Source organism: Schistocerca serialis, chromosome 7 (genome assembly GCF_023864345.2).
Source record: "Schistocerca serialis cubense isolate TAMUIC-IGC-003099 chromosome 7, iqSchSeri2.2, whole genome shotgun sequence".
NCBI lineage: Eukaryota > Metazoa > Arthropoda > Insecta > Orthoptera > Acrididae > Schistocerca > Schistocerca serialis.
In genome coordinates, this window is record NC_064644.1 from 48,649,432 (window position 1) to 48,673,857 (window position 24,426).

Here is a 24,426-nt window from a genome sequence, read left to right on the forward strand (position 1 = left end):
AGGTGGTGGAAATGGAGCACGTTTACACAAATAATGTTGTTTTTTGTGGGAGGTGGTACTTTAGCCTGCAATGGTAACCACTAATAGGCATACGATGGAGTAATGGTCGGAAATGTCGAAATCGAGGCTGTTTACTGCATTAAGGGACACATGAAAAATCTGATTGTAAAGCTCCATTTACATTTGGATTTGCTTAATAAAAGGATGGATCTAAATGTGGCGCTTTATATGCATTATACCCAGTCCTATGCACAGAAGTAGCAGTTTAGCAGTCGATTGGATGTCTACCAGTTTACGCCGACGCAGAACCTTGTACCTGGGAACAGTTAGGAAAGTGTGTTTTTCCCTGTGCAAACACCAATAAGTTTTTAAAATACTCTACTGGCCATTAAAATTGCTACACCACGAAGATGACGTGCTACAGATGCGACATTTAACCGACAGGAAGATGATGCTGTGATTGCAAATGATTAGCCTTTCAGAACATTCACACAAGGTTGGTGCCGGTGGCGACACCTACAACATGCTGACATGAGGAAAGTTTCCAACCGATTTCTCATACACAAACAGCAGTTGACCGGCGTCGCCTGGTGAAATGTTGTTGTGATGCCTCGTGTAAGGAAGAGAAATGCGCACCATCACGTTTCCGACTTTGATAAAGGTCGGATTGTAGCCTATCGCGATTGCGGTTTACCGTATCGCGACATTGCTGCTCGCGTTGGTCGAGATCCAATGACTGTTAGCAGAACATGGAATCGGTGGGTTCAGGAGGGTAATACGGAACGCCGTGCTGGGTCCCAACGGCCCCGTATCGCTAGCAATCGAGATGACAGGCATCTTATCCGCATGGCTGTAACGGATCATGCAGCCACGTCTCGATTCCTGAGTCAACAGATGGAGACGTTTGCAAGACAACAACTGTCTGCACGAACAGTTCGATGACGATTTCAGCAGCATGGACTATCAGCTCGGAGACCATGGCTGTGGTTACCCTTGACGCTGCATCACAGAGAGGAGCGTCTGCGATGGTGTACTCAACGACGAACCTCAGTGTACGAATGGCAAAACGTCATTTTTTCGGATGAACCCAGATTATGTTTACAGCATCATGATGGTCGCATCCGTGTTTGGCGACATCGCAGTGAACGCACATTGGAAGTGTGTATTCGTCATCGCTATACTAGTGTATCACGCAGCATGATGCTATGGGGTGCCATTGGTTACACGTCTCGGTCACCTCTTGTTCGCATTGACGGCACTTTGAACATTGGACGTTACACTTCATTCGATCTCTGCAAAACCCTAGATTTCAGCAGGATAATGCACGACCGCATCTTGCAGGTCTTGATCGAGCCTTTCTGGATACAGAAAATGTTCGACTGCTGCCCTGGCCAGCACATTCTCCAGGTCTCTCACCAACTGAAAACGTCTGGTCAATGGTGGCCGAACAATTGGCTCGTCACAATACGCCAGTCACTACTCTTGATGAACTGTGGTATCGTGTTGATGCTGCATGGGCAGCTGTACCTGTACACGCCATCCAAACTCTGTTTGACTCAATGCCCAGGCGTATCACGGCCGTTATTACGGCCAGAGGTGGTTGTTCTGGGTACTGATTTCTCAGGATCTATGCACCGAAATTGCGTGAAAATGTGATCACATGTCAGTTCTAGTATAATATATTTGTCCAATGAATACCTGTGTATCATCTGCATTTCTTCTTGGTGTAGCAATTTTAATGGCCAGTAGTGTAATTTTTTCCATGCTGAAATTAATAGAAGATATGTTTAATCAGTGAGAGAAAATCACATCTACAGTCCCTATAGCACTTGGTAAAAAAACGTCCGCCCTAATAGCTGAACGGTCAGCGCGTTGGAATGTCACGCACGGGGGCCTGGTTTCGATTCCCGCCTGGGGTGGGAGTTTTCTCCCCTCAGTGACTGGGTGTTGTGCTGCCCTCATCATCATTTCATCCCCTTTGTCGACGCGCAAGTGTCCCAATGTGGCGTCATTAAGACTTGCGCTAGGCGGTCGAACTTCCCGCCTGGGAATTCTCGCCCACTGACACCGTAGCCGGCCGGTGTGGCCGTGCGGTTCTAGGCGCTACAGTCTGGAACCGCGTGACCGCTACGGTCGCAGGTTCGAATCCTGCCTCGGGCATGGATGTGTGTGATGTCCTTAGGTTAGTTAGATTTATGTAGTTCTAAGTTCTAGGGGACTGATGACCTTAGAAGTTAAGTCCCATAGTGCTCAGTGCCATTTGAACCATTTGACGCCGTACGCTTATTTTTTGGTAAAAAATTATTGCTCTCCGGAGAAAAAGTATGTTTGTTGGTAAGAGCGGTAGCCTTCATAGCGAGATGTTATTTACAAGTTGAAACACGTTACGCACTGTCGAAAAATGCTACTGTTGAGTCATGTTCGCGTTCCCAGGGCATACTGCGCTAAGATACACATCGAAACGAGTCACTTAAAATACGCTGCAATTTTAGCACCCACGTCTGACGCTATTTTTCTTTTTATTAATGCCACTTAGCAGAATAGTAGCGGTGGTGGGAGCGAGCAGTGCAATTGCCAGTATGGACTCATGTTAAGGTCTGGGTAGTTTTTAGCACAGTACAGAAGATATCAAAGTAAGTTACATGGTTTGCAAGGCGCAGGTTGTGGAACTATTTTTTTCTCTTTTTGCAATGGAGCACAGTGAGCTGGAAGAGCGATCCTGTCAGTCATGTGTCTACATGTGTTGAATACTGTGGGCATGCACATGCGTGCGGTAGCCACCAACGTCGCTCTGCAACTGCGAACATGAGAACCGCCTCGACAAGGCCTATGACGTTACAAGATGGCTTCCAAGATGACCGACTATGGCCCTCATGGTCGCAGCCACACAGTGGGCCTTGCGGATAACACATACGAGTGCGTGGCACCTGCAATATTCCGAGACATGTAGACTCATGATTTCCAACAGTGGTCTCCCGGTAAGTATAGTATTGCGCTCCAGTGGGAAGAGAGGAAAAATCGTTTTACAACCTGCCGCCAAGCAAGCCGCATAATTTACTTTGACATATTCTGCATTGTGCTCAGAATTAACAGGACGTTAATGAGTCCATATTGGCAACTGCACTGCTCACTCCCGCCTTCGCTACTGCTCTACTAGAGGGCATTAACAAAAAAAACCACGTCAGGTGAAACGTCCGCTTTGAAAAATTATTGAATTACTGTGCTGATAAACCTCTTACATTATTTGATTTTCAAACAGCTGAGCAAAATTGAACGTACTCAGACATTCCGCTCTTTACCTATTTTGATCAACACTAAATTGACACACAATATTTTTAACGCAACGCAATCTGACTTTCAATAATCCCTACAAAAGAATGGCCCTGACTAACACTAACCTATACCTTTCACAAATCACTTACCTCACTCGAACTACTGCAATACAGCGAGCGCCACTACTGCCAGCTAAATAAAAGATTCAACTAACTACTGATAGGCATAGTTAGCAAATGAAAGATTTTGATAGAGAACAAACAATGTATTTACCTTAATAGTGTTCAAAAGTCATAATATATATATATATATATATATATATATATATATATATATATATATATATATATATATATATATATATATATATATATCAGTCCATGATATCCAACCTTACAAATTTACTGTCTCTGACGGACACAGGTCCGGATCATCCGCTCTCAAAACTCCGCCATCTCTCTCCCCACATCCACCACTGCTGGCGGCTCACCTCCAACTGCGCAACACTACGCGCTGTTAACAGCCAACTGCCCAACACTACAATGGCGAATATTACTCCAACAATGCAAACCAACCACAGCCTTCACACAGCACAGTCAGTGGTTTTCATATAGAGCGTTACGTGGCGTTACCAACATAAAAACCTAAACAGCCTACTTAGACATGTATGCGCTCAGGATTTGTGATGCACTGTAACTGTTTCACTTCCATGTATATCTTAGCACAGTATCTACTGGGTCACCCAATCACCATACCACAGTAGCATTTTTTGATGGTGCAGGGAAGCTAAGACGAAATGGCTGCAGGAAAAATGTGAAGACATAGAAAAAGATATGACTGTCGGAACGACAGACTCAGCATACAGGAAAGTCAAAATAACCTTTGGTGACATTAAAAGCAACGGTGGTAACATTAAGAGTGCAACGGAAATTCCACTGTTAAATGCAGAGGAGAGAGCGGATAGGTGGAAAGAACACATTGAAAGCCTCTATGAGGGTGAAGATTTGTCTGATGTGATAGAAGAAGTAACAGGAGTCGATTTAGAAGAGATAGGGGATCCAGTACTAGAATCGGAATTTAAAAGAGCTTTGCAGGACTTACGGTCAAATAAGGCAGAAGGGATAATTAACATTCCATCAGAATTTCTAAAATCATTGGGGCAAGTGGCAACAAAACGACTATTCACGTTGGTGTGTAGAATATATGAGTCTGGCGGTATACCATCTGACTTTCGGAAAAGCATCATCCACACAATTCCGAAGACGGCAAGAGCTGACAAGTGCGAGAATTATCGCACAATCAGCTTAACAGCTCATGCATCGAAGCTGCCTACAAGAATAATATACAGAAGAATGGAAAAGAGAATGCGCTAGGTGACGATCAGTTTGGCTTTAGGAAAAGTAAAGGGACCAGATAGGCAATACTGACGTTACGGCTAATAATGGAAGCAAGGCTAAAGAAAAATCAAGACACTTTCATAGGATTTGTCGACCTGGAAAAAGCGTTCGACAATATAAAATGGTGCAAGCTGTTCGAGATTCTGAAAAAAGTAGGGGTAAGCTATAGGGAGAGACGGGTCATATACAATATGTACAACAACCAAGAGGGAACAATAAGAGTGGATGATCAAGAACGAAGTGCTCGTATTAAGAAGGGTGTAAGACAAGGCTGTAGCCTTTCGCCCCTACTCTTCAATCTGTACATCGAGGAAGCAATGACGGAAATAAAAGAGAGGTTCAGGAGTGGAATTAAAATACAAGGTGAAAGGATATCAATGATACGATTCGCTGATGACATTGCTATCCTGAGTGAAAGTGAAGAAGAATTAAATGATCTGCTGAACGCAATGAACAGTCTAATGAGTACACAGTATGGTTTGAGAGTAAATCGGAGAAAGACGAAGGTAATGAGAAGTAGTAGAAATGAGAACAGCGAGAAACTTAACATCAGGGTTGATGGTCACGAAGTCAATGAAATTAAGGAATTCTGCTACCTAGGCAGTAAAATAACCAATGACGGACGGAGCAAGGAGGACATCAAAAGCAGACTCGCTGTGGCAAAAAAAGGCATTTCTGGCCAAGAGAAGTCTACTAATATCAAATACCGGCCTTAATTTGAGGAAGAAATTTCTGAGGATGTACGTCTGGAGTACGGCATTGTATGGTAGTGAAACATGGACTGTGGGAAAACCGGAACAGAAGAGAATCGAAGCATTTGAGATGTGGTGCTATAGACGAATGTTGAAAATTAGGTGGACTGATAAGGTAAGGAATGAGGAGGTTCTACGCAGAATCGGAGAGGAAAGGAATATGTGGAAAACACTGATAAGGAGAAGGGACAGGATGATAGGACATCTGCTAAGACATGAGGGAATGACTTCCATGGTACTAGAGGGAGCTGTAGAGGGCAAAAACTGTAGAGGAAGACAGAGATTGGAATACGTCAAGCAAATAATTGAGGACGTAGGTTGCAAGTGCTACTCTGAGATGATGATGATGATGATGATGAGCGTTTGGCGTCATTGGCCGGGAGGCCCCTCGCGGGGCAGGTCCGGCCGCCATATCGCAGGTCTTATTACATTCGGCGCCACATTGGGCGACCTGCACGCCGGATGGGGATGAAATGATGATGAACACAACACAACACCCAGTCCCTGAGCGGAGAAAATCTCCGACCCAGCCGGGAATCGAACCCGGGCCCAGAGGACGGCAATCCGTCACGCTGACCACTCAGCTACTGGGGCGGACTACTCTGAGATGAAAAGGTTAAATGGTTCAAATGGCTCTGAGCACTATGGGACTTAACATCTATGGTCATCAGTCCCCTAGAACTTAGAACTACTTAAACCTAACTAACCTAAGGACAACACACAACACCCAGCCATCACGAGGCAGAGAAAATCCCTGACCCCGCCGGGAATCGAACCCGGGAACCCGGGCGTGGGAAGCGAGAACGCTACCGCACGACCACGAGATGCGGGCTGAAAAGGTTAGTACAGGAAAGGAATTCGTGGCGGGCCGCATCAAACCAGTCAGTAGACTGATGAAAAAAAAAAAAAAAAAAAAAAAAAAAAAAAAAAAAAAAAAAAAAAAAAAAAAAAAAAAAAAAAAAATGTGTTTCACCTTCTAAATAAAATGTCTCTATGCAGGCTCCCCCTCCTACCATCATCATCATCATCATCATCACGTCATCACAACTCGTTGTCCTCGTGACCCCGTGAACCAAGCGTCTCCACCCTGGTCGGTGACCAGCTTCACTAAGAAGCTACTGAAGAGGGAGACCAGAGATCTTCTTGATTTGATCCATCCACTTGCTCGCTGCTCTTCGCCTAAGTCTCTTGCTCTCGATTTTACCTTCAATGATTATTTTCTCCAGGTTTTTGTTATGTATGAGGCGGAACTATGGGCCTCATGGAAAAAGGGTGACCCGGCTGAGTCACGCAATTTGACTCTTAGTCTGATCACGAGGTGTTGCCATTAATTGCACTCGTTGATCACGTAGGCTGACGTGAGGATCAATGAGCTATACTTGATGGGATGTATCTGGAACATCTTAGGTGATTAGAAAGTTAGTAGACAGGAATACAGTTAAATACTTAGCTTTAATTCAGCATCAGCGGTGAACGTCTATCTTGACTTTGTACAATAATATTTACAAGTGCAGTTATAGACGGAACCGCGAATACTTCTTTACAATTCTGATTGCTTCACACATATAGATCAACTGGCAATGGTTAAAGTGTATGTGGCGCCTTGCCAGGTCGTAGCTACTGACTTATTTGAAAGCTATGCTAACTAGTGTCTCTGCAAATGAGTTCTCTGAAGCTATAATGATTGAACCATTCCTATTAAAGTCGTCTGTAGAACTGTCCAGTGCGCTAGCTTGTCTCGTAAGGCCAGCCGAGTGGCGGCGCTCGGTCTGCTAGCGTCGACAGTGGCGACTCGCGGGTCCGATGTGTACTGACGGACCGCGGCCGATTTGAAGCCTACAACCTGGCAAGTGTGGTGCCTTGCGGTGACACCGCAGTTTTGTCAATCTCTTCTGACATTATGGCCAAAGAACTGGAAAAAAGGCGGCTGGAGATAGTGAGTTGCTCAATAATGGGCACATTTGTTCTTCTTTCAGACCATTTTATGCGCAGCATCCTGTGGCAGCGCCGAAACTCAAACGCGTCAATATGCTGGTTGTATCTGGCCTTAATGGATCATGTCTACAAACATAAAAGGAGACGGAAACATAAGTGTTTCAACAACCGGACTTTGTGTTTCTCTTTATTGCTTTGTTCTGCAATATCTTGAGATCTTCTTCATAGCCATTTGTCCAGCTGATCCATCGTCTTATCTCATCTTCACAGCTTCCCTAATCGCAGATGGTTGACCCAACATAGATCAAAGAATGCACTGTTTTCGCTTAATAGACCTGTGAGCTGGACCTATGCTCGTGAGTTTTGAGTTGCTGAGATCGATATGAAAGACTAATGTCCTTTACTTTTGTTAGTAACTCAGCAAGTTCATCTTTGCTGCAGCTAAAAGCATAGTGGCATCAGCAAATCGAAGGTCGTTACTAGTTCTTCTACCAAATGACATGTCTTTAGTCCAGCCATCAACAACAACATGTTCTGCACAAATGTTGTACAGTTGGAGGGATAGAACACAATCCTACCTTACACCTTTTGATATACTGAAGAAATCTGATGTGCCTGCACTTGTCTCCACAGCTGTGAGGTGATTATTGTGTACACTCCTGATCAGTGCTGTCAACTGTGTTGGGACACCAAACCTTATAAGCACACGGCACTACTTTTTGCAGACAACACAGTCGAAAGCAAATGAAAGCAGATGAAAAACAGAAAACAGACTTTAGTGCTTTCTCGAGCATTTGTCGCGTGTTGAGAATCTATTCACGAGTTACTTTTCCTTCAACAAAACCTCCTCGTTTCGTGGGTATGTGAGGCTGGTTCAAGATGTAGAGGAAAATATTGCTTGAGTGGTGTATGGGCACAATAGTTCCGGTAGTTGCAGCAGTTCCTGATTGGCCCTTTCTTGTACGGGGGGGGGGGGGGGGGGGGGAAATGAGTGCCTTCTGTCAATCTTCTGTCCACTTCCCGATTTCCCATACTCTTCTACAAACGCAACACATCAACAACTTTCTGCCCCATTTCTTTGATCATGGATATTCCACCAAGTCTTCGGAGTGTTTCGCTTTTCCTGTCAGGCAGTGTGTTACCCGTACTTCCAGTATTTCGTTAAATATTTTTCTGTATAATGGCTGTTGTTCAGAAGACACGAATATATTTAAAGCACGTGTCAAAGGTTTTATGTTATAGGACAAATGATAAAATATTTTTGTGGCTGCATACTGTACAGACACAGGAGTAAGGCTGCGGTCTTCATTATATGTAGCCTTTAACTGCACGATTAACAAGTAAGACAGAGATGCCTGCGAGTAACAATGTGGATAGGTACACTACTGGACATTAAAATTGCTACACCAAGAAGAAATACCGATGATAAACGGGTATTCATTGGACGAATATATTATACTAGAACTGACATGTGATTACATTTTCACGCAATTTGGGTGCATACATCCTGAGAAATCATTACCCAGAACAACCACCTCTGCCGTAATAACGACCTTCATACGCCTCCGCATTGAGTCAGAGCCTGCATTGCGTGTACAGATACAGCTGCCCATGCAGCTTCAACACGATACCACAGTTCATCAAGAGTAGTCACTGGCGTATTGTGATGAGCCAGTTGCTCGGCCACCATTGACCAGACGTTTTCAGTTGGTGACAGATCTGAAGAATGTGCTGGCCAGGGCAGCAATCGAACATTTTCTGTGCCCAGAAAGGCCCGTACAGGACCTACAACACGCGGTCGTGCATTATCCTGCTGAAATGTAGGGTTTCGCAGGGGTCGAATGAAGGGTAGAGCCACGGGTCGTAACACATCTGAAATGTAACGTCCACTGTTCAAAGTGCCGTCATTGCGAACAAGAGGTGACCGAGACGTGTAACCAATGGCAACCCATACCATTACGCCGGGTGATACGCCAGTATGGCGATGACGAATACACGCTTCCAATGTGCGTTCACTGCGATGTTGCCAAACACGGATGCGACCATCAAATGGTTCAAATGGTTCTGAGCACTATGAGACTCAACTGCTGTGGTCATAACTCCCCTAGAACTTAGAACTACTTAAACCTAACTAACCTAAGGACATCACACACATCCATGCCCGAGGCAGGATTCGAATCTGCAACCGTAGCGGTCGTGCGGTTCTAGACTGTAGCGCCTTTAACCGCTCGGCCACTCCGGCCGGTATGCGACCATCATGATGCTGTAAACATAATCTGGGTTCATCCGAAAAAATGACGTTTTGCAATTCGTACATTCAGGTTCGTCGTTGAGTACACCATCGCAGGCGCTCCTGTCTGTGATGCAGCGTCAATGGTAACCGCAGCCATGGTTTCCGAGCTGATAGTCCATGCTGCTGCAAACGTCGTCGAACTGTTCGTGCAGATGGTTGTTGTCTTGCAAACGTCCCCATCTGTTGACTCAGGGATCGAGACGTGGCTGCACGATGCGCATAAGATGCCTATCATCTCGACTGCTAGTGATACAAGGCCGTTGGGATCCAGCACGGCGTTCCGTATTACCCTCCTGAACCCACCATTCCATATTCTGCTAACAGTCATTGGATCTCGACCAACGCGAGCAGCATTGTCGCGATACGATAAACCTCAATCGCGTTAGGCTACAATCCGACGTTTATCAAAGTCGGAAACGTGATAGTACGCATTTCTCCTCCTTACACGAGGCATCACAACAACGTTTCACCAGGCAACGCCGGTCAACTGCTGTTTGTGTATGAGAAATCGGTTGGAAACTTTCCTCATATCAGCACGTTGTAGGTGTCACCCCCGGCGGCAACCTTGTTTGAATGCTCTGAAAAGCTATTCATTTGCATATCACAGCACCTTCTACCTGTCGGTTAAATGTCGCGTCTGTAGCACTTCATCTTCGTGGTGTAACAATTTTAATGGTCAGTAGTGTATGAAGTGGCATCGGTTCTTTGGTAGGATGCTGGGAAACCGCTGAAGTGAATGCTTATGAAACTCCCTACTGCCTATGCTGGAATACTGCTCATTGTCGGTATAGTACTGAAGTAAGTGTGTAAAAATAATGGCAAAGCTAATGGTGATGGTATTGCTTGCTTTGTTTGTGGCACAGTGTGTCAAATTCTGATTAATCCCAATAGTATTTCGCAGAAAAATTGAAGAAAAAGGAATGAAAATTCACGTCACTTCGACGACGAAGCCATTAGAGACAGAACACAAATTCCGATTGGACAAGTAAATTACTTGTCCTTTCAAAGGAACTACTGCAGTATTCGCCTAAACCAGCATAGGAAAATCATGCAAAACTTAAATGGAATGGCCGGTCGGGGATTTCAGTCGCAGTCCTCCTGAATGTGAGATCTACATCTACATGCATACTCCGCAATCCACCGTAGGGTGCATGGTGGAGGATACCTAGTACCATTATCAGTGTTTTCTTTCCTGTCCCTTTACAGATAGCACGTGGGAAAAACGACTGTCTACATGCGTGCCTATGAGCCCTGATTTCGTGTATTTTATTGTCCTGCTGCTTATGCTAAATTTGTTTTAGCGGTTGTAGGACCGTTCTGTAGTCACCTTCAAATGCCGATTCTCTATACTTTCTCAATAGTGTTTATAGTAACTGGAAATGGATACGATTTTATGTATATAAACTGAAGTGGTGAGTGAAAATCTGTACCAATACTGGGAATCGAACGCAGACCCGCTGCTTACTAGGCAGGTGCGTTCGCCACTAAGCCACCTCTGCACGGCGGTTCACACACCCGCACAGATTACCCTGGCACACTTCTCTCCTCGATCCAAATTCTCACTGCCACCCCAGTCCACTTTAAGTTCTCCCCTACAAACGAACAGAACTGCCGAGACTCTCCGTGATCTGGAGTAGCACATCAACACTGATTGTAAATGCGGGATCCAGTCTGAAACCCAGTTGCAGGCACTTATACAAATTTGTAAGGGGGAATTTAAAGTAGACTGGCGTAGCAGTGAGAATTTGGATCGAGGAGGGATGCGTCCCAAAGTAATCTGTGCAGTTGTGTGAACCTCTGTGCAAAGGTGTATTAGTGGCTAATGCACTTGCTTATTAAGTAGGAGAGCCGGGTTCGATTCCCGGCCTTGGTAAAAATTTTCACTCGTCGCTTCAGTCTATAAACATAAAATCATATCTGTATGAGTCCAGCAAAGTCTCTGAAATTGTGTCATTGCATTTGGAATCGGATATGAGCAGGAGACGTTGGCCGCCCAGCCGAGTGTGTCGACGGTGAGTGACCAAAAACAAGGGAAAGACAACAGCAGCGATGAACGGACAATAACGAAGACAATGCGACAGAATGACACGTCCAGACACTGAACCAAATCGAGAGACAAGAGGCACCAGTATCAGGAACCATTCAGCGGTGAGTACAACGAACAATACGTGAGCGCAGTCAGAACACGACTGAGGGCCGGGCCCATGTTCTGTTAACTTCATAGCGGGGACTTGAGCGTCGATAGGCTGGCGCGGGGGGCGTGGCCCGTGCCTAGCGGCTGTTGCCTAGGTCCGCGCTTTCCGGCGGGCTTTCAAGCTCGTCAGACCAGGATACCAGTGTTCCTCTAAAGGAACGTATCCTTCCCATCTGAGTTCCTGAAGCATCTCCATATCACTTGTGCGTTGTTTCAGCTTACCGCCATCAAATCTGGCACCCCGCCTGTGAATTGCTTCAGTGTCTTTGATTAATACGAACTAGTGCATATCCCAATCACTCGAACAGTGCTCAAGAATAGGCCCAAAATGCGATAGCCTCAACAGTTGAACCACTCTTTCCTGAAATTCTCCCAGTACACTGAAGTCAACCATTTGCCATACTTTCTTCAGTCGTCGCACGCTCGTTCCGTCTCATATCACTTCGTAACGTTACGCCCAGATATTTAAAAGACCTGACTGTGTCAATCAGGACACTTTACAGGCCTGTTTTTCCTACTTATCCTCATTAACTTAAATTTATCTACATGTAGAGCTAATCGCCATTTTCCAAACGAGCAAGAAATTTTGTCTAAGTCATCTTGTATAATCATACAGCCACTCACCTTCGACACCTTCCAGTACACCACAGCATCGGCAACAAAAAAACCGCACACTGCTGTCTACCTGTCTGTCAGATCATTTATGTACATAGTAAATTACAGCGGTCTTACCTCACTACTCTGTGGCACTTGTAATGATACCCTCGTGTCTGATGAACACTCGCCGTCGAGGACTACATCATAGCCACCATTTTCGTGAGCCTTTGTCCCACTTCAACACGGGGTCGGCCTCGTTACTGTGGAAGGTGACCGGATGCCCTTCCTGTCGCCGCCCCATACCCTCCAGGACAGAATTAGTGTACCCCAGCTGTCTGCATCCAGTGTAAGCCATGAAAGAGTGCGAACGTTTATCAGATGTCTGCGAGTCGCGGAACTGAGGCGAGAAATGGGGACCAGCTCGGTATTCACCTAGTGGGATGTGGAAAATCACCTAAAAACCACACCCAGGCTGGCTGGCACACCGGCCTCCGTCGTAGTACGCCGGGCTGATTCGATTCGGGGTCAGCGCGCCTACCCGAGTCCAGGAAGCAGTGCATTAGTGCCCTCAGCTAACCTGGCGGGTCCTTCGAGGAATACATACTTGTTTTTATTACCTAATAACTCCTCGAGCCATTCGCATATGAGGAAATCTAGTCCATATGCTCGTATCTCCATAACAATCTGCAGTGAGCTACCGTACAAATACTTCTCTGAAATCTACAAATACGGTATCTGCCTGTCGCCTTTCATCCACAGTTCGCTGTGTATCGTGAGAAAAGGGCAAGCTGAGATTCTAAAAGCGTGCCGATTCGTGGACATAATCTTTTCGATCTCTAGGAAATTTATTCTATTGGAACTCAGAATACGTCCTAGAATTCTGCAGCAAAGCGATGGTAAGGATATTGGTCTGTAATTTTGAGTGTCCACTCTTTTACCTTTCATATATACACGAGTTATCTGCGTTTTTTCTAATCGCTTGGCATTTTGCAATGGGTGAGAGTATCGCAATAAATACAACCTAAGTAATGGGTTAATGCTGTAAAGCATGTCGGTTTCGAAGAAAGCCTTCTGATGTCTGGGAAAAATCTAAGAATATTCCAAGAACAGGTTTTCATCGAGAATAAGATTATTTTTCTTCTTACCACGTAGAGGTAGGGAAGATTATAAGCTAGACTGACAACTTCACCCACACAGTTACTCTGCATTTGATACGCGTTTGGCTGAAATGGCATAGAAACACGTTCAAACTGTTTGTAGACCGTTAGACTCAAGAAAAGCGAGTGGTTTCTGCTCGAGCTCTTGTTCCTCTTATTTTACCACCACGTTCTTTTCTCCTTATGTAAATCAGAGTCAACAAAATGTTATGGTATTCGGCAATCGACATCGAGCTCAGACGACAATGTACATTCGGCATGCTGAAAGTACACTACTGGCCATTAAAATTGCTACACCAAGAAGAAATGCAGATAATAAACTGGTATTCATTGGACAAATATATTATACTAGAACTGACATGTGATTACATTTTCACGCAATTTGGGTGCACAGATCCTGAGAAATCAGTACCCAGAAGAACCACCTCTGGCCGTAAAAACGGCTTTGATACGCCTGGGCATTGAGTCAAACAGATCTTGGATGGCGTGTAGAGCTACAGCTGCCCATGCAGCTCCAACACGATACCACATTTCATCAAGAGTAGTCACTGGCGTATTGTGACGAGCCAGTTGCTTGGCCACCATTGACCAGACATTTCCAATTGGTGAGAGATCTGGAGAATGTGCTAGTCAGGGCAGCAGTCGAACATTTTCCGTATCCAGAAAGGCCCATACAGGACCTGCAACATGCGGTCGTGCATTACCCTGCTGAAATGTAAGGTTTCGCAGGGATCGGATGAAGGGTAGAGCCACAGGTCGTAACACATCTGAAATCTAACGTCCACTGTTCAGAGTGCCGTCAGTGCGAACGAGAGGTGACCGAGACGTGTAACCAATGGCACCCCATACCATCACGCTGGATGATACGCCAGTATGGCGATGACGAATACACGCTTCCAATGTGTGTTCACCGCGATATCGCCAGACACGGATGCGACCATCATGATGCTGTAAACAGAACCTGGATTCATGCGAAGAAATGACGTTTTGCCATTCGTGCACCCAGGTTCGTCGTTGAGTACACCATCGCACGCGCTCCTCTCTGTGATGCAGCGTTAAGGGTAACCGCAGCCATGATCTCCGAGCTGATAGTCCATGCTGCTTCAAACGTTGTCGAAATGTTCGTGCAGATGGTTGTTGTCTAGCAAACGTCCCCATCTGTTGACTCAGGGATCGAGACGTGGCTGCACGATCCGTTACAGCCATGCGAATAAGATGTCCGTCATCTCGACTGCTAGTGATACGAGGCCGTTCGGCTCTAGCACGGCGTTGCGTATTACCCTCCTGAACCCACCGATTCCAGATTCTGCTAACAGTCATTGGATCTCGACCAACGCGAGCAGCAATGTCGCGATACGATAAACCGCAATCCCGATAGGCTACAATCCGACCTTTATCAAAGTTGGAAACGTGATGGTACGCATTTCTCCTCCTTACACGAGGCATCACAACAACGTTTCACCGGGCAACGCCGGTCAACTGTTGTTTGTGTATGAGAAATCGGTTGGAAACTTTCCTCATGTCAGCACATTGTAGGTGTCGCCACCGGCGCCAACCTTCTGTGAATGCTCTGAAAAGCTAATCATTTGCATATCACAGCATCTTCTTCCTGTCGGTCAAATTTCGCGTCTGGTGCACGTCATCTTCGTGGTGTAGCAATTTTAATGGCCAGTGGAGCACATCTCCACCTACATAGATACTCTGTAAGCCACCGTACGGTGTTTGGCGGAGGGTACCCTGTACCACTACTAGTCATTTCCTTTCTTGTTCCACTCGCAAACAGAGCGAGGGAAAACGACTATCTATATGCCTCCGTATGAGCCCTAATTTCTCCTACCTTACCTTCGCGGTCTTTAAGTGCAATGTATGTTGGCGGCAGTAGAATCGTTTGCCAGTTGTCTAAATTTTATCAATAGTGTTTCTGGAAAAGAACGTCGCCTTCACTCCTTGGATTCCCATTTGAGTTCCCGAAGCATCTCCGTAATACATGTGGGTTGTTCGAACCCACCGGTAACAAATCTAGCTGTCCGCCTCTGAACTGCCTCGACGTCGTCCCTCAGTCGGATCTGGTTAGGATCTCAAACACTCGAGCAGAACTCAATAACAGGTCGCACCAGCGTCCCATATGAGGTCTCCTTTACAAGTGAACCACTCTTCACTAAAGTTCTCCCAATAAACCGAAGTCGACCGTTCACCTTCCCTACCACACATCTCACATGTTCGTTCCATTTCATATCGCTTTGCAACGTTACGCCCAGACACGAGTTGATTGTGTGAAGCAGGACACTAGTAATACTGCATGTGAACATTACAGGTTCTATCTCCCTACTCATCCGCATTAACTTACATCTTGAGGGGAGGAGATTTTCCAAATACGAGGACGGCGTTGTGAAAGAGCAGCGGATTTGTATTGTCCAGCAAGAGAATGATTGGCAGAAAATTCCGAGCGTTGTTTTCAGAGACTCGCTAACTATGCTGAAAAACGGTATCATCTATCTGTGTCACTTTGATTTATGGTGCAACATTCAATAAAAGTTATTTGCCCAACCATAACTGCGTGCAACTTTCTTTTTTAAATCACATCGTATGTGATGGTTCCAGTTAAAATTGTTTGCAAATGTAATCCCCGAACATTTACGAGTAGATGAATCGACAACGTTTAAAACTGTGTAATTTATCGCGTAACCAAAATTTAATGACATTTGGTCAGTCCTCATGTGGAGGACCTCACACTTCTTATTGTTCGGAGTCAACTGCTAGATTTCTCCCCATGCAGTTATACTGTCTAAACCGCTTTGTAATTCCTATAAAATCACTTTGAGTGCTAGACTGCGTCATTACTAAATACTAAAACAATTACATACTCAAGATTTTGATCTTCTTTGATGAGGTGCTTTTCAGGCGCATAGACTGACAATGAGGAGAGGGCAGTTGTAAAGACGCTCTAAACTTCGCTTTTATAGTTTTACTGTGTCATAACGATTCAGGTAAAAATAATTTTACTGGCATTGACTCTGGCCATGGAAACCAATGAACTTAATGCAATTCGTTTCGATCTTCTGACGGCTTTACTAGACGGTAAACGACAGTATCATCTGTAAACAACCTGAGAGCTGCACGACAGTCTTCTACAGCGTTCATGTTAGTTAGTTAGTTAGTTGGTTACATGTTCCATGATTCATTTTGCACGATGGACCTTATTACATTCACATCGCAAATTCATTTGTACATATGGTTACTTTCTGAACATTTCCAAGGTTTTTCTTCCAAAAAGAAAAAATATGTACAGATGTGAGATAGTAATTCCTACCCAAGACCTAAAGTAGTAGAAATTCTTCTACGGAATAGAAAGAGTTGTCAAAGAGAAAATTTCTCAGTTTACTTTCATATTTTACTTTGCTGTCTGTCAGACATTTGATATCACTGGACAAGTGATCAATATTTTTTGTGCAGCATTATGCACCGCTTTTTTGTACTAAAGACATCTTTAATGTGGAGTAATGAATGTCATTTTTCCTTCTGCTGCTGTAATTCTGTATATCATTGTTCCTTATGAACTGTAGTGGATTATTTATAACAAACTTCATGAGGAAATAAATATACTGTGAAGCAGCAGTCAGAATGCCTAACTCCTTAAACAGAAGACTACAAGATGATCGTGGGTGAGCACGACATATTATTTTTACAGCACGTTTTCGCGTGATGAAGACGTGCTTTCTTATAGATGAGTTACCCTAAAACGTTATTCCATTATTGAACGAAAATGTGCAAAATATATTAACTTACTGATTTGTCTCTCCCCAAGGTTTTCAATGATTCGAACAGGAAATGTGGCTGAACTTTATTGTTTTAGGAGTTCCAAAATGTGCTTTTTCCAATTTAAATTCTCATCAATATGGACCCCTAAGAATTTTGAGGTTTCCATCCTATTTATTAGAAGTTATACTTAACATTGGCGTAGTACTCGAGGTGTGCAGAACTGAATATGTTGTTTCTTTTTAAAATTGAGGATGAGACCATTCGTAGAAAACCAGTCAGAGATACTTTTAACAACTTTGTTTACCGTTTCTTCTGTTTCTGTATGTATACTTGGATTTATCACAGTACTACTGTCATCTGCAAAAATAACTAATTCTGCTTGTTCTATATCAGATGGAAGATAGTTTACTTATATGAAGAACAATAGTGGAGCCAAGATCTAGCCCTGGGGAACCCCACACGTGATTTCTACCCAGTTAGAATTATGTCCCCGAACTATATTGGTTGAATTACTAAGTAGAACTTTCTTCATTCTTTTGGTTACATATGACATCTTAGACTGGTTGGCTATACCATCAGTCCCATAAAACTTCAAATAATGTAGGAGAATACTGTGAGTCTCACTCTTAAATGACTTAGATAGAAGGCAGAAAATACCAAACGGCGCTATTTTATTATTTAATGCTTGTAAAATCCGGTGAGTGGACATGTAAACGACATTCTCAGTACAGCAACCCTTATGAAATCGAAACTGTGATTTGCTCACGCTATTATTGTTGCGCTCGGGGGCCACAGCACAGTTGCGACACCTGGGGATGGCCAACCGGTCGTGATAATAAAAGAAATATACAGCTGGAGCGGTATTTTCAACCCCTGGTGTAGTGCTCAGTTGCGGATGTTCTCCCAGCACGTTTGTTTGTATTGTCGTTAAGGTGAGATACCATTCTAGAATACATCACCTTCTCAAAGGTACAACAAACGGCCTCTAGCGCTACTTTGGAGAACCCACATATAGAGTTGATTTCATTAGATGATTTCCGGCCAAACAATATGAACTTTGGCCTTTCTGACAGGAAGCGACGAACCGCGTAGACATGCCATTTGACAAGAAGATGTTTGTCAGGAACGGTGTAAAAAGCCTTATGGAAATGTAGAAACGTCGAATATACCTTAGATGCACTTTTAATGGTGTGAATAGAGCCAGTAACACTTTGTGAATCCGTTCTCGTTATGCGTCAATAGACTGTTTTCGTAGAGGTATTTCACGGTTTTGAAAGACAGTTCTAAAATTCTACTACAATCCTGTGTAAATAGTTTGTGTCTATAAATCAACAGATTACTTCTATTTCCGTCTTTTGGGACAGGAAATTAGACCGGCGCTGCATAAGTTAGAAGAATGTACGGATTGCTACTAATATGTTTTAATTTATAAATTACTGCATTTTATTACTTTCACATGACATATAGAATTAATTTTACCTAACAATGGTGAGTACATGCTAATACATCTCTATTATTAAAAGCAAGTTCCAGCTACGTTCAACAATAAAAATGCTTTTCCATATTGAGACGTGAATGGTTGAGCCACTACTTCTTCTGGGTCATTATTGACACTTTAAATTTATGTATGTATTTTTACGATATTGGATAATCTATTTTATCTCCAATTTTGTTATTTCATTTTAATACCAATCGACAGTCTACATTGGAAAAAACAATTAACAGGAAAACGACTGGAAATTATCATTTCAATAAAGGTATGTTGAAACTTTAATTACTTCGGCTACATTTTATAGCTCTATGTTGATGATACTGAATAGCTAACAATTCTTTTTAGGTTGATGCTGGAGACAGGTTTTCATTTGTCCGTCATATGACGCGAGAGCACACCATCGTCGGTCCGCCATATAACGGGTGTTGGTGTTAATACGTTAAGCGATTTAGGGAGATCACAGAAAGCTAACATCTGGATCACCGCTCAGAGATTTCAACAGTCTTTTCCAGGAACATGAATCCATCGTCTAACTACTGCGCTACCTTAATCCGTGTCGCAGAAATACACTCCTGGAAATTGAAATAAGAACACCGTGAATTCATTGTCCCAGGAAGGGGAAACTTTATTGACACATTCCTGGGGTCAGATACATCACATGATCACACTGACAGAACCACAGGCACATAGACACAGGCAACAGAGCATGCACAATGTCGGCACTAGTACAGTGCAGGCTGCTATTCTCCCATGGAGACGATCATAGAGATGCTGGATGTAGTCTTGTGGAACGGCTTGCCATGCCATTTCCACCTGGCGCCTCAGTTGGACCAGCGTTCGTGCTGGACGTGCAGACCGCGTGAGACGACGCTTTCCAGTCCCAAACATGCTCGATGGGGGACAGATCCGGAGATCTTGCTGGCCAGGGTAGTTGACTTACACCTTCTAGAGCACGTTGGGTGGCAGGGATACATGCGGACGTGCATTGTCCTGTTGGAACAGCAAGTTCCCTTGCCGGTCTAGGAATGGTAGATCGATGGGTTCGATGACGGTTTGGATGTACCGTGCACTATTCAGTGTCCCCTCGACGATCACCAGTGGTGTACGGCCAGTGTAGGAGATCGCTCACAACACCATGATGCCGGGTGTTGGCCCTGTGTGCCTCGGTCGTATGCAGTCCTGATTGTGGCGCTCACCTGCACGGCGCCAAACACGCATACGACCATCATTGGCACCAAGGTAGAAGCGACTCTCATCGCTGAAGACGACACGTCTCCATTCGTCCCTCCATTCACGCCTGTCGCGACACCACTGGAGGTGGGCTGCACGATGTTGGGGCGTGAGCGGAAGACGGCCTAACGGTGTCCGGGACCGTAGCCCAGCTTCATGGAGACGATTTCGAATGGTCCTCGCCGATACCCCAGGAGCAACAGTGTCCCTAATTTGCTGGGAAGTGGCGGTGCGGTCCCCTACGGCACTGCGTAGGATCCTACGGTCTTGGCGTGCATCCGTGCGTCGCTGCGGTCCGGTCCCAGGTCGACGGGCACGTGCACCTTCCGCCGACCACTGGCGACAACATCGATGTACTGTGGAGACCTCACGCCCCACGTGTTGAGCAATTCGGCGGTACGTCCACCCGGCCTCCCGCATGCCCACTATACGCCCTCGCTCAAAGTCCGTCAACTGCACATACGGTTCACGTCCACGCTGTCGCGGCATGCTACCAGTGTTAAAGACTGCGATGGAGCTCCGTATGCCACGACAAACTGGCTGACACTGACGGCGGCGGTGCACAAATGCTGCGCAGCTAGCGCCATTCGACGGCCAACACCGCGGTTCCTGGTGTGTCCGCTGTGCCGTGCGTGTGATCATTGCTTGTACAGCCCTCTCGCAGTGTCCGGAGCAAGTATGGTAGGTCTGACACACCGGTGTCAATGTGTTCTTTTTTCCATTTCCAGGAGTGTATGTCTGACGTCTCTGTAAAGTCCAAGGAGATGCGAGGAATCTGTTTTCAGCGAGAAGCCTACACACATTCTATTCCTCACACGAAAGCAGGGTATAATTAAAATTAGATCAGAATAAAATTCAGTCGTCAGTTGCACGGTTATGGAATTTATTTCGCTTTACCAAAGATTAAACTGTCACCTTCAGAAGCCTACAAAATATGGGACATTACAAATCATTGTAACTTGGCCATACTTGTATGTAAAGTATAAGAAGTGTTTTACAAAAACTTACTTAATATTAGTTCAACAGATATCCAACATCTTATTCACAGAAGCATAATGCTATGACATGTCCAAAAGCGTACATATCGTATGTGACAACTGTACATTGATAATTTACTGTAAATAAATCACATTTATGTACATAGTCAAGTTGTTGTGCTAACAGCGAGGAACATATATAAAAGCATTTAAAATGTTAACAAAGGTATAAAAAGAAAGTTCTATGTAATACATATGAGAAACATGGCACATAGTTCCACATAAGCTATTGCTGCCATTAACATGTGGGAGAAATGGGCTACTTTTCATGAAATACAATGGAAGTAGTGTCTATTTTTCAGTGCAAGCTTATCGTTCGACAAATCTGGAACGCTAGGTGGGAATGTTTTATATTTTGAACTCTTCTAAGAGGTTCATTTTGTAGCCCTTATCAACTATATGCAAAATTTCCATATTAAGCAATTGAAAAACGTCTCAAATCAGGGATGTATAAAATTCAATGTAATATGTGTCCGAGATTGTATGTAGAACTGACAGACATGGTATTTAAAAACCGCTGTAGTAACCACTTCTAACAAAGATGTTGAAAATTCATGTAATCCAACTTTTGCAGAACATCTCAAAGTCCATAAATGTACTCTTCCTCCTCCATCTTTGTTAAACTAGAAATTTTGCACATACTTGACACGGGTTACAAAATGAATCTTCTAAAAAATCTCGAAATATATAAACATTTCTACCTAAATTCCAAAGATCTGTTGAATGATCAGCTGCACTGAGCAATAGACACTATTTCGATTGCATTGCATGTCCTTATAAAATTATGAACATTAGCCCATTTCTTCTAGATGTTAATGTCAGTAATACCTCATGTGCCATGTTTTTCATATGTATTACAAATAACTTCCTTTATATACCTTACTTATACTTTTTATAAGCTTTTGTATATGTTCCTTGCTGCTATATTAACAATTATTTACATGAATGTGATTCATTTACTGTAAATTACCAACCTGTGTAAAATTATCATGTACAATATGTACGTTTTTGGACATGTCATGGCATTATGCTTTGGCGAAGAAAATATTGACATCTGCTAAACAAATATTCAGTGACTTTCTGTAATACACTTCTTACCCTTTAGGTACATCTGTGGCCAAATTCTAATGATTAATAATATCTCGAATATTGGAGGCTTCTAAAGATGATAGATTAATCTGTTGAAACTGGTGAAGCGAAATAAATTTCCTAGTTGTGCAACTGAGGAGTGAATTTTATTCTGAAACATACATTATATCACAGTTGCTGAGAAAATAACATCTGTGAATACATATATAAGAGTTTCTGTAGGTTCGTTCGCTTCTTTGTAATTCATGCAAATCTGCAATTTTATTCCGATGTTGAAGAAATTTTGGGCGTTTCACCTTCAAGACAAGAGGAAGATCACTGTTTAGATAAGATTTCGTAATGTCACTTGAAAGATATACGAGGGTAATCCCAAAACTAAGGTCTCCTATTTTTTATAAGTACATAGACCTGTTTATTTCTACAGTGGTTTACATCAGTTTACAGCTTGAACATTTAGCTATTTTTCGACATAATCACCATTTCTGTCGATACATTTTTGTAGACGCTGTGGCAGGTTTTTTTATGCTCATGTCATACCAGCTCGCCACCATGCTGTTCAGAAAGTTATGAACCTCTTCTTTCACCTCATCGTCGGAGCTGAATCGCTTTCCGGCCAAATGTTCTTTTAACCTAGGGAACAGGCGCTAGTCACTGGGCGCCAAGTCATGACTATAGGGTGGGTGGGTGATTATGTTCCACTGAAATTGTTGCAGGAGAGCAACGGTTTTCCGAGCGATGTGTGGGCGAGCGTGGAGAATGTGTACGGCCTTGCTCAACATTCCTCTTCCCCGGTTCTGAATTGCCCGTTTGAATTTTCACAGAGTCTCACAGCACTTGTCGGCGTTAATTTTGGCCCCAGCGATTCAGGTCTGACGACGAGGTGAAAGAAGAGGTTCATAACTTTCCGAACAGCATGGCAGCGAGCTGATATGATATGGGCATACAACAACTGCCACATCGTCTACAAAAATGCACCGACAGAAATGGTGATTATGTCGAAAAGTAGCTAAATGTTCAAGCTGTAAACTGATGTAAACCACTGTAGAAATAAACAGGTCTATGTACTTATAAAAAAATAGGAGACCTTACATTTGGAATTACTCTCGTATGTATGCAATATACAAAGGGGAAGGTTGTTACCAAAAATCTCTAAAAGTTCTTGGTCGATTTACTTCAAATTTCTCCTCGATTTCTAATGAACATTTGGGCGGTCATTCGTAATATATTTTTAATATTTACTACATACGTACCAAACTTCTCGAAAAGTTCTTGACCCATTTACTTAAAAGTTCTTCGCCGATTTACTTCAAATTTCTACATTCAGATGAAACAATGAAGAAAATTATTGAAAAATTAAATGCCTAGCATTATGCGTTACATACATATTGCTTTAAATTGTAATTTTAAAAGGAATCAAAGCATAATCTGTGATGCAATTGTTATTACTAAACTTTTGGTTTGAAATTGGTGTGTATTTGCAAAAGTCAGAATCAGAAGTATGACCTTCGATTTAAAGCGACTGCATTTTCTCGTGTGGCGTTGATTCACTACGAGTATCACCGAGGCACAGCGCCAATCACTTTGAGTGGCAGACATTAAAAATCTCGTGCAACGCCGGGCAGTATAGCTAGTAAAACCATAAAACTTAGCGTGACAGCTCGCACAGAGAGACAGAAGTGAGATTTACAGTAAGCGGTGTGTGTAGCGCAGCAGCAGTGGCAATGGCGAGTCGCCGGCTACGCGGTCAGCCGCCAACGCGCTTGCCTGCCTGCCTACCTGTGGCATGGGAGCGTCCGGCCGCGGGCGCCTTCGGGCCGCTACTGGCTGGCGCGCTTCCCGCCCCCACACCGCCCCCGCGGCCGCCCCCACCCGCAGCGCCGGACCACGTGTGTGCTGTGCGCTGACTGCGCCGGACGGCCGTCCGGCGGCCGTGTTTACGGCGCCAGGGGGACCATAACAGCCGTACACACTCATCCGGCACTCCAGCCAGCAGTTTCGGAGGTTTCCCTTCACCGTAAGAGAATGCCAACGCCGTCTTCAGTAAATCCCACCAACTCTTTTGCGACTTATCGAAGGCATTTGAATGCGTTAACTACAATATTCTACTACAGGAATAAATTTCCAGAAGCCTTTTAATACCGTTCCTCATAAGCGACTATTAATCAAATTGAGTGCCTATGGAGTATCGTCTCAGTTGTGTGACTGGTTCGTAATCTCCTGT

General features: G+C 44.1%; 1 protein-coding gene across 2 annotated transcripts in view; it reads right to left on the minus strand.

The window, feature by feature from the left end:
• The window catches only part of LOC126412293 (ras-related and estrogen-regulated growth inhibitor), a 181,875-nt gene extending 157,828 nt beyond the window's left edge, over positions 1 to 24,047 (minus strand). For both annotated transcript variants that reach the window (XM_050081808.1, XM_050081807.1), the window contains exon 1: positions 23,982 to 24,047. The gene's annotated coding sequence lies outside the window, so the exon portion shown is untranslated. The remainder of the gene's footprint in view (positions 1 to 23,981) is intronic.
• Positions 24,048 to 24,426: the final 379 nt, after the last annotated feature.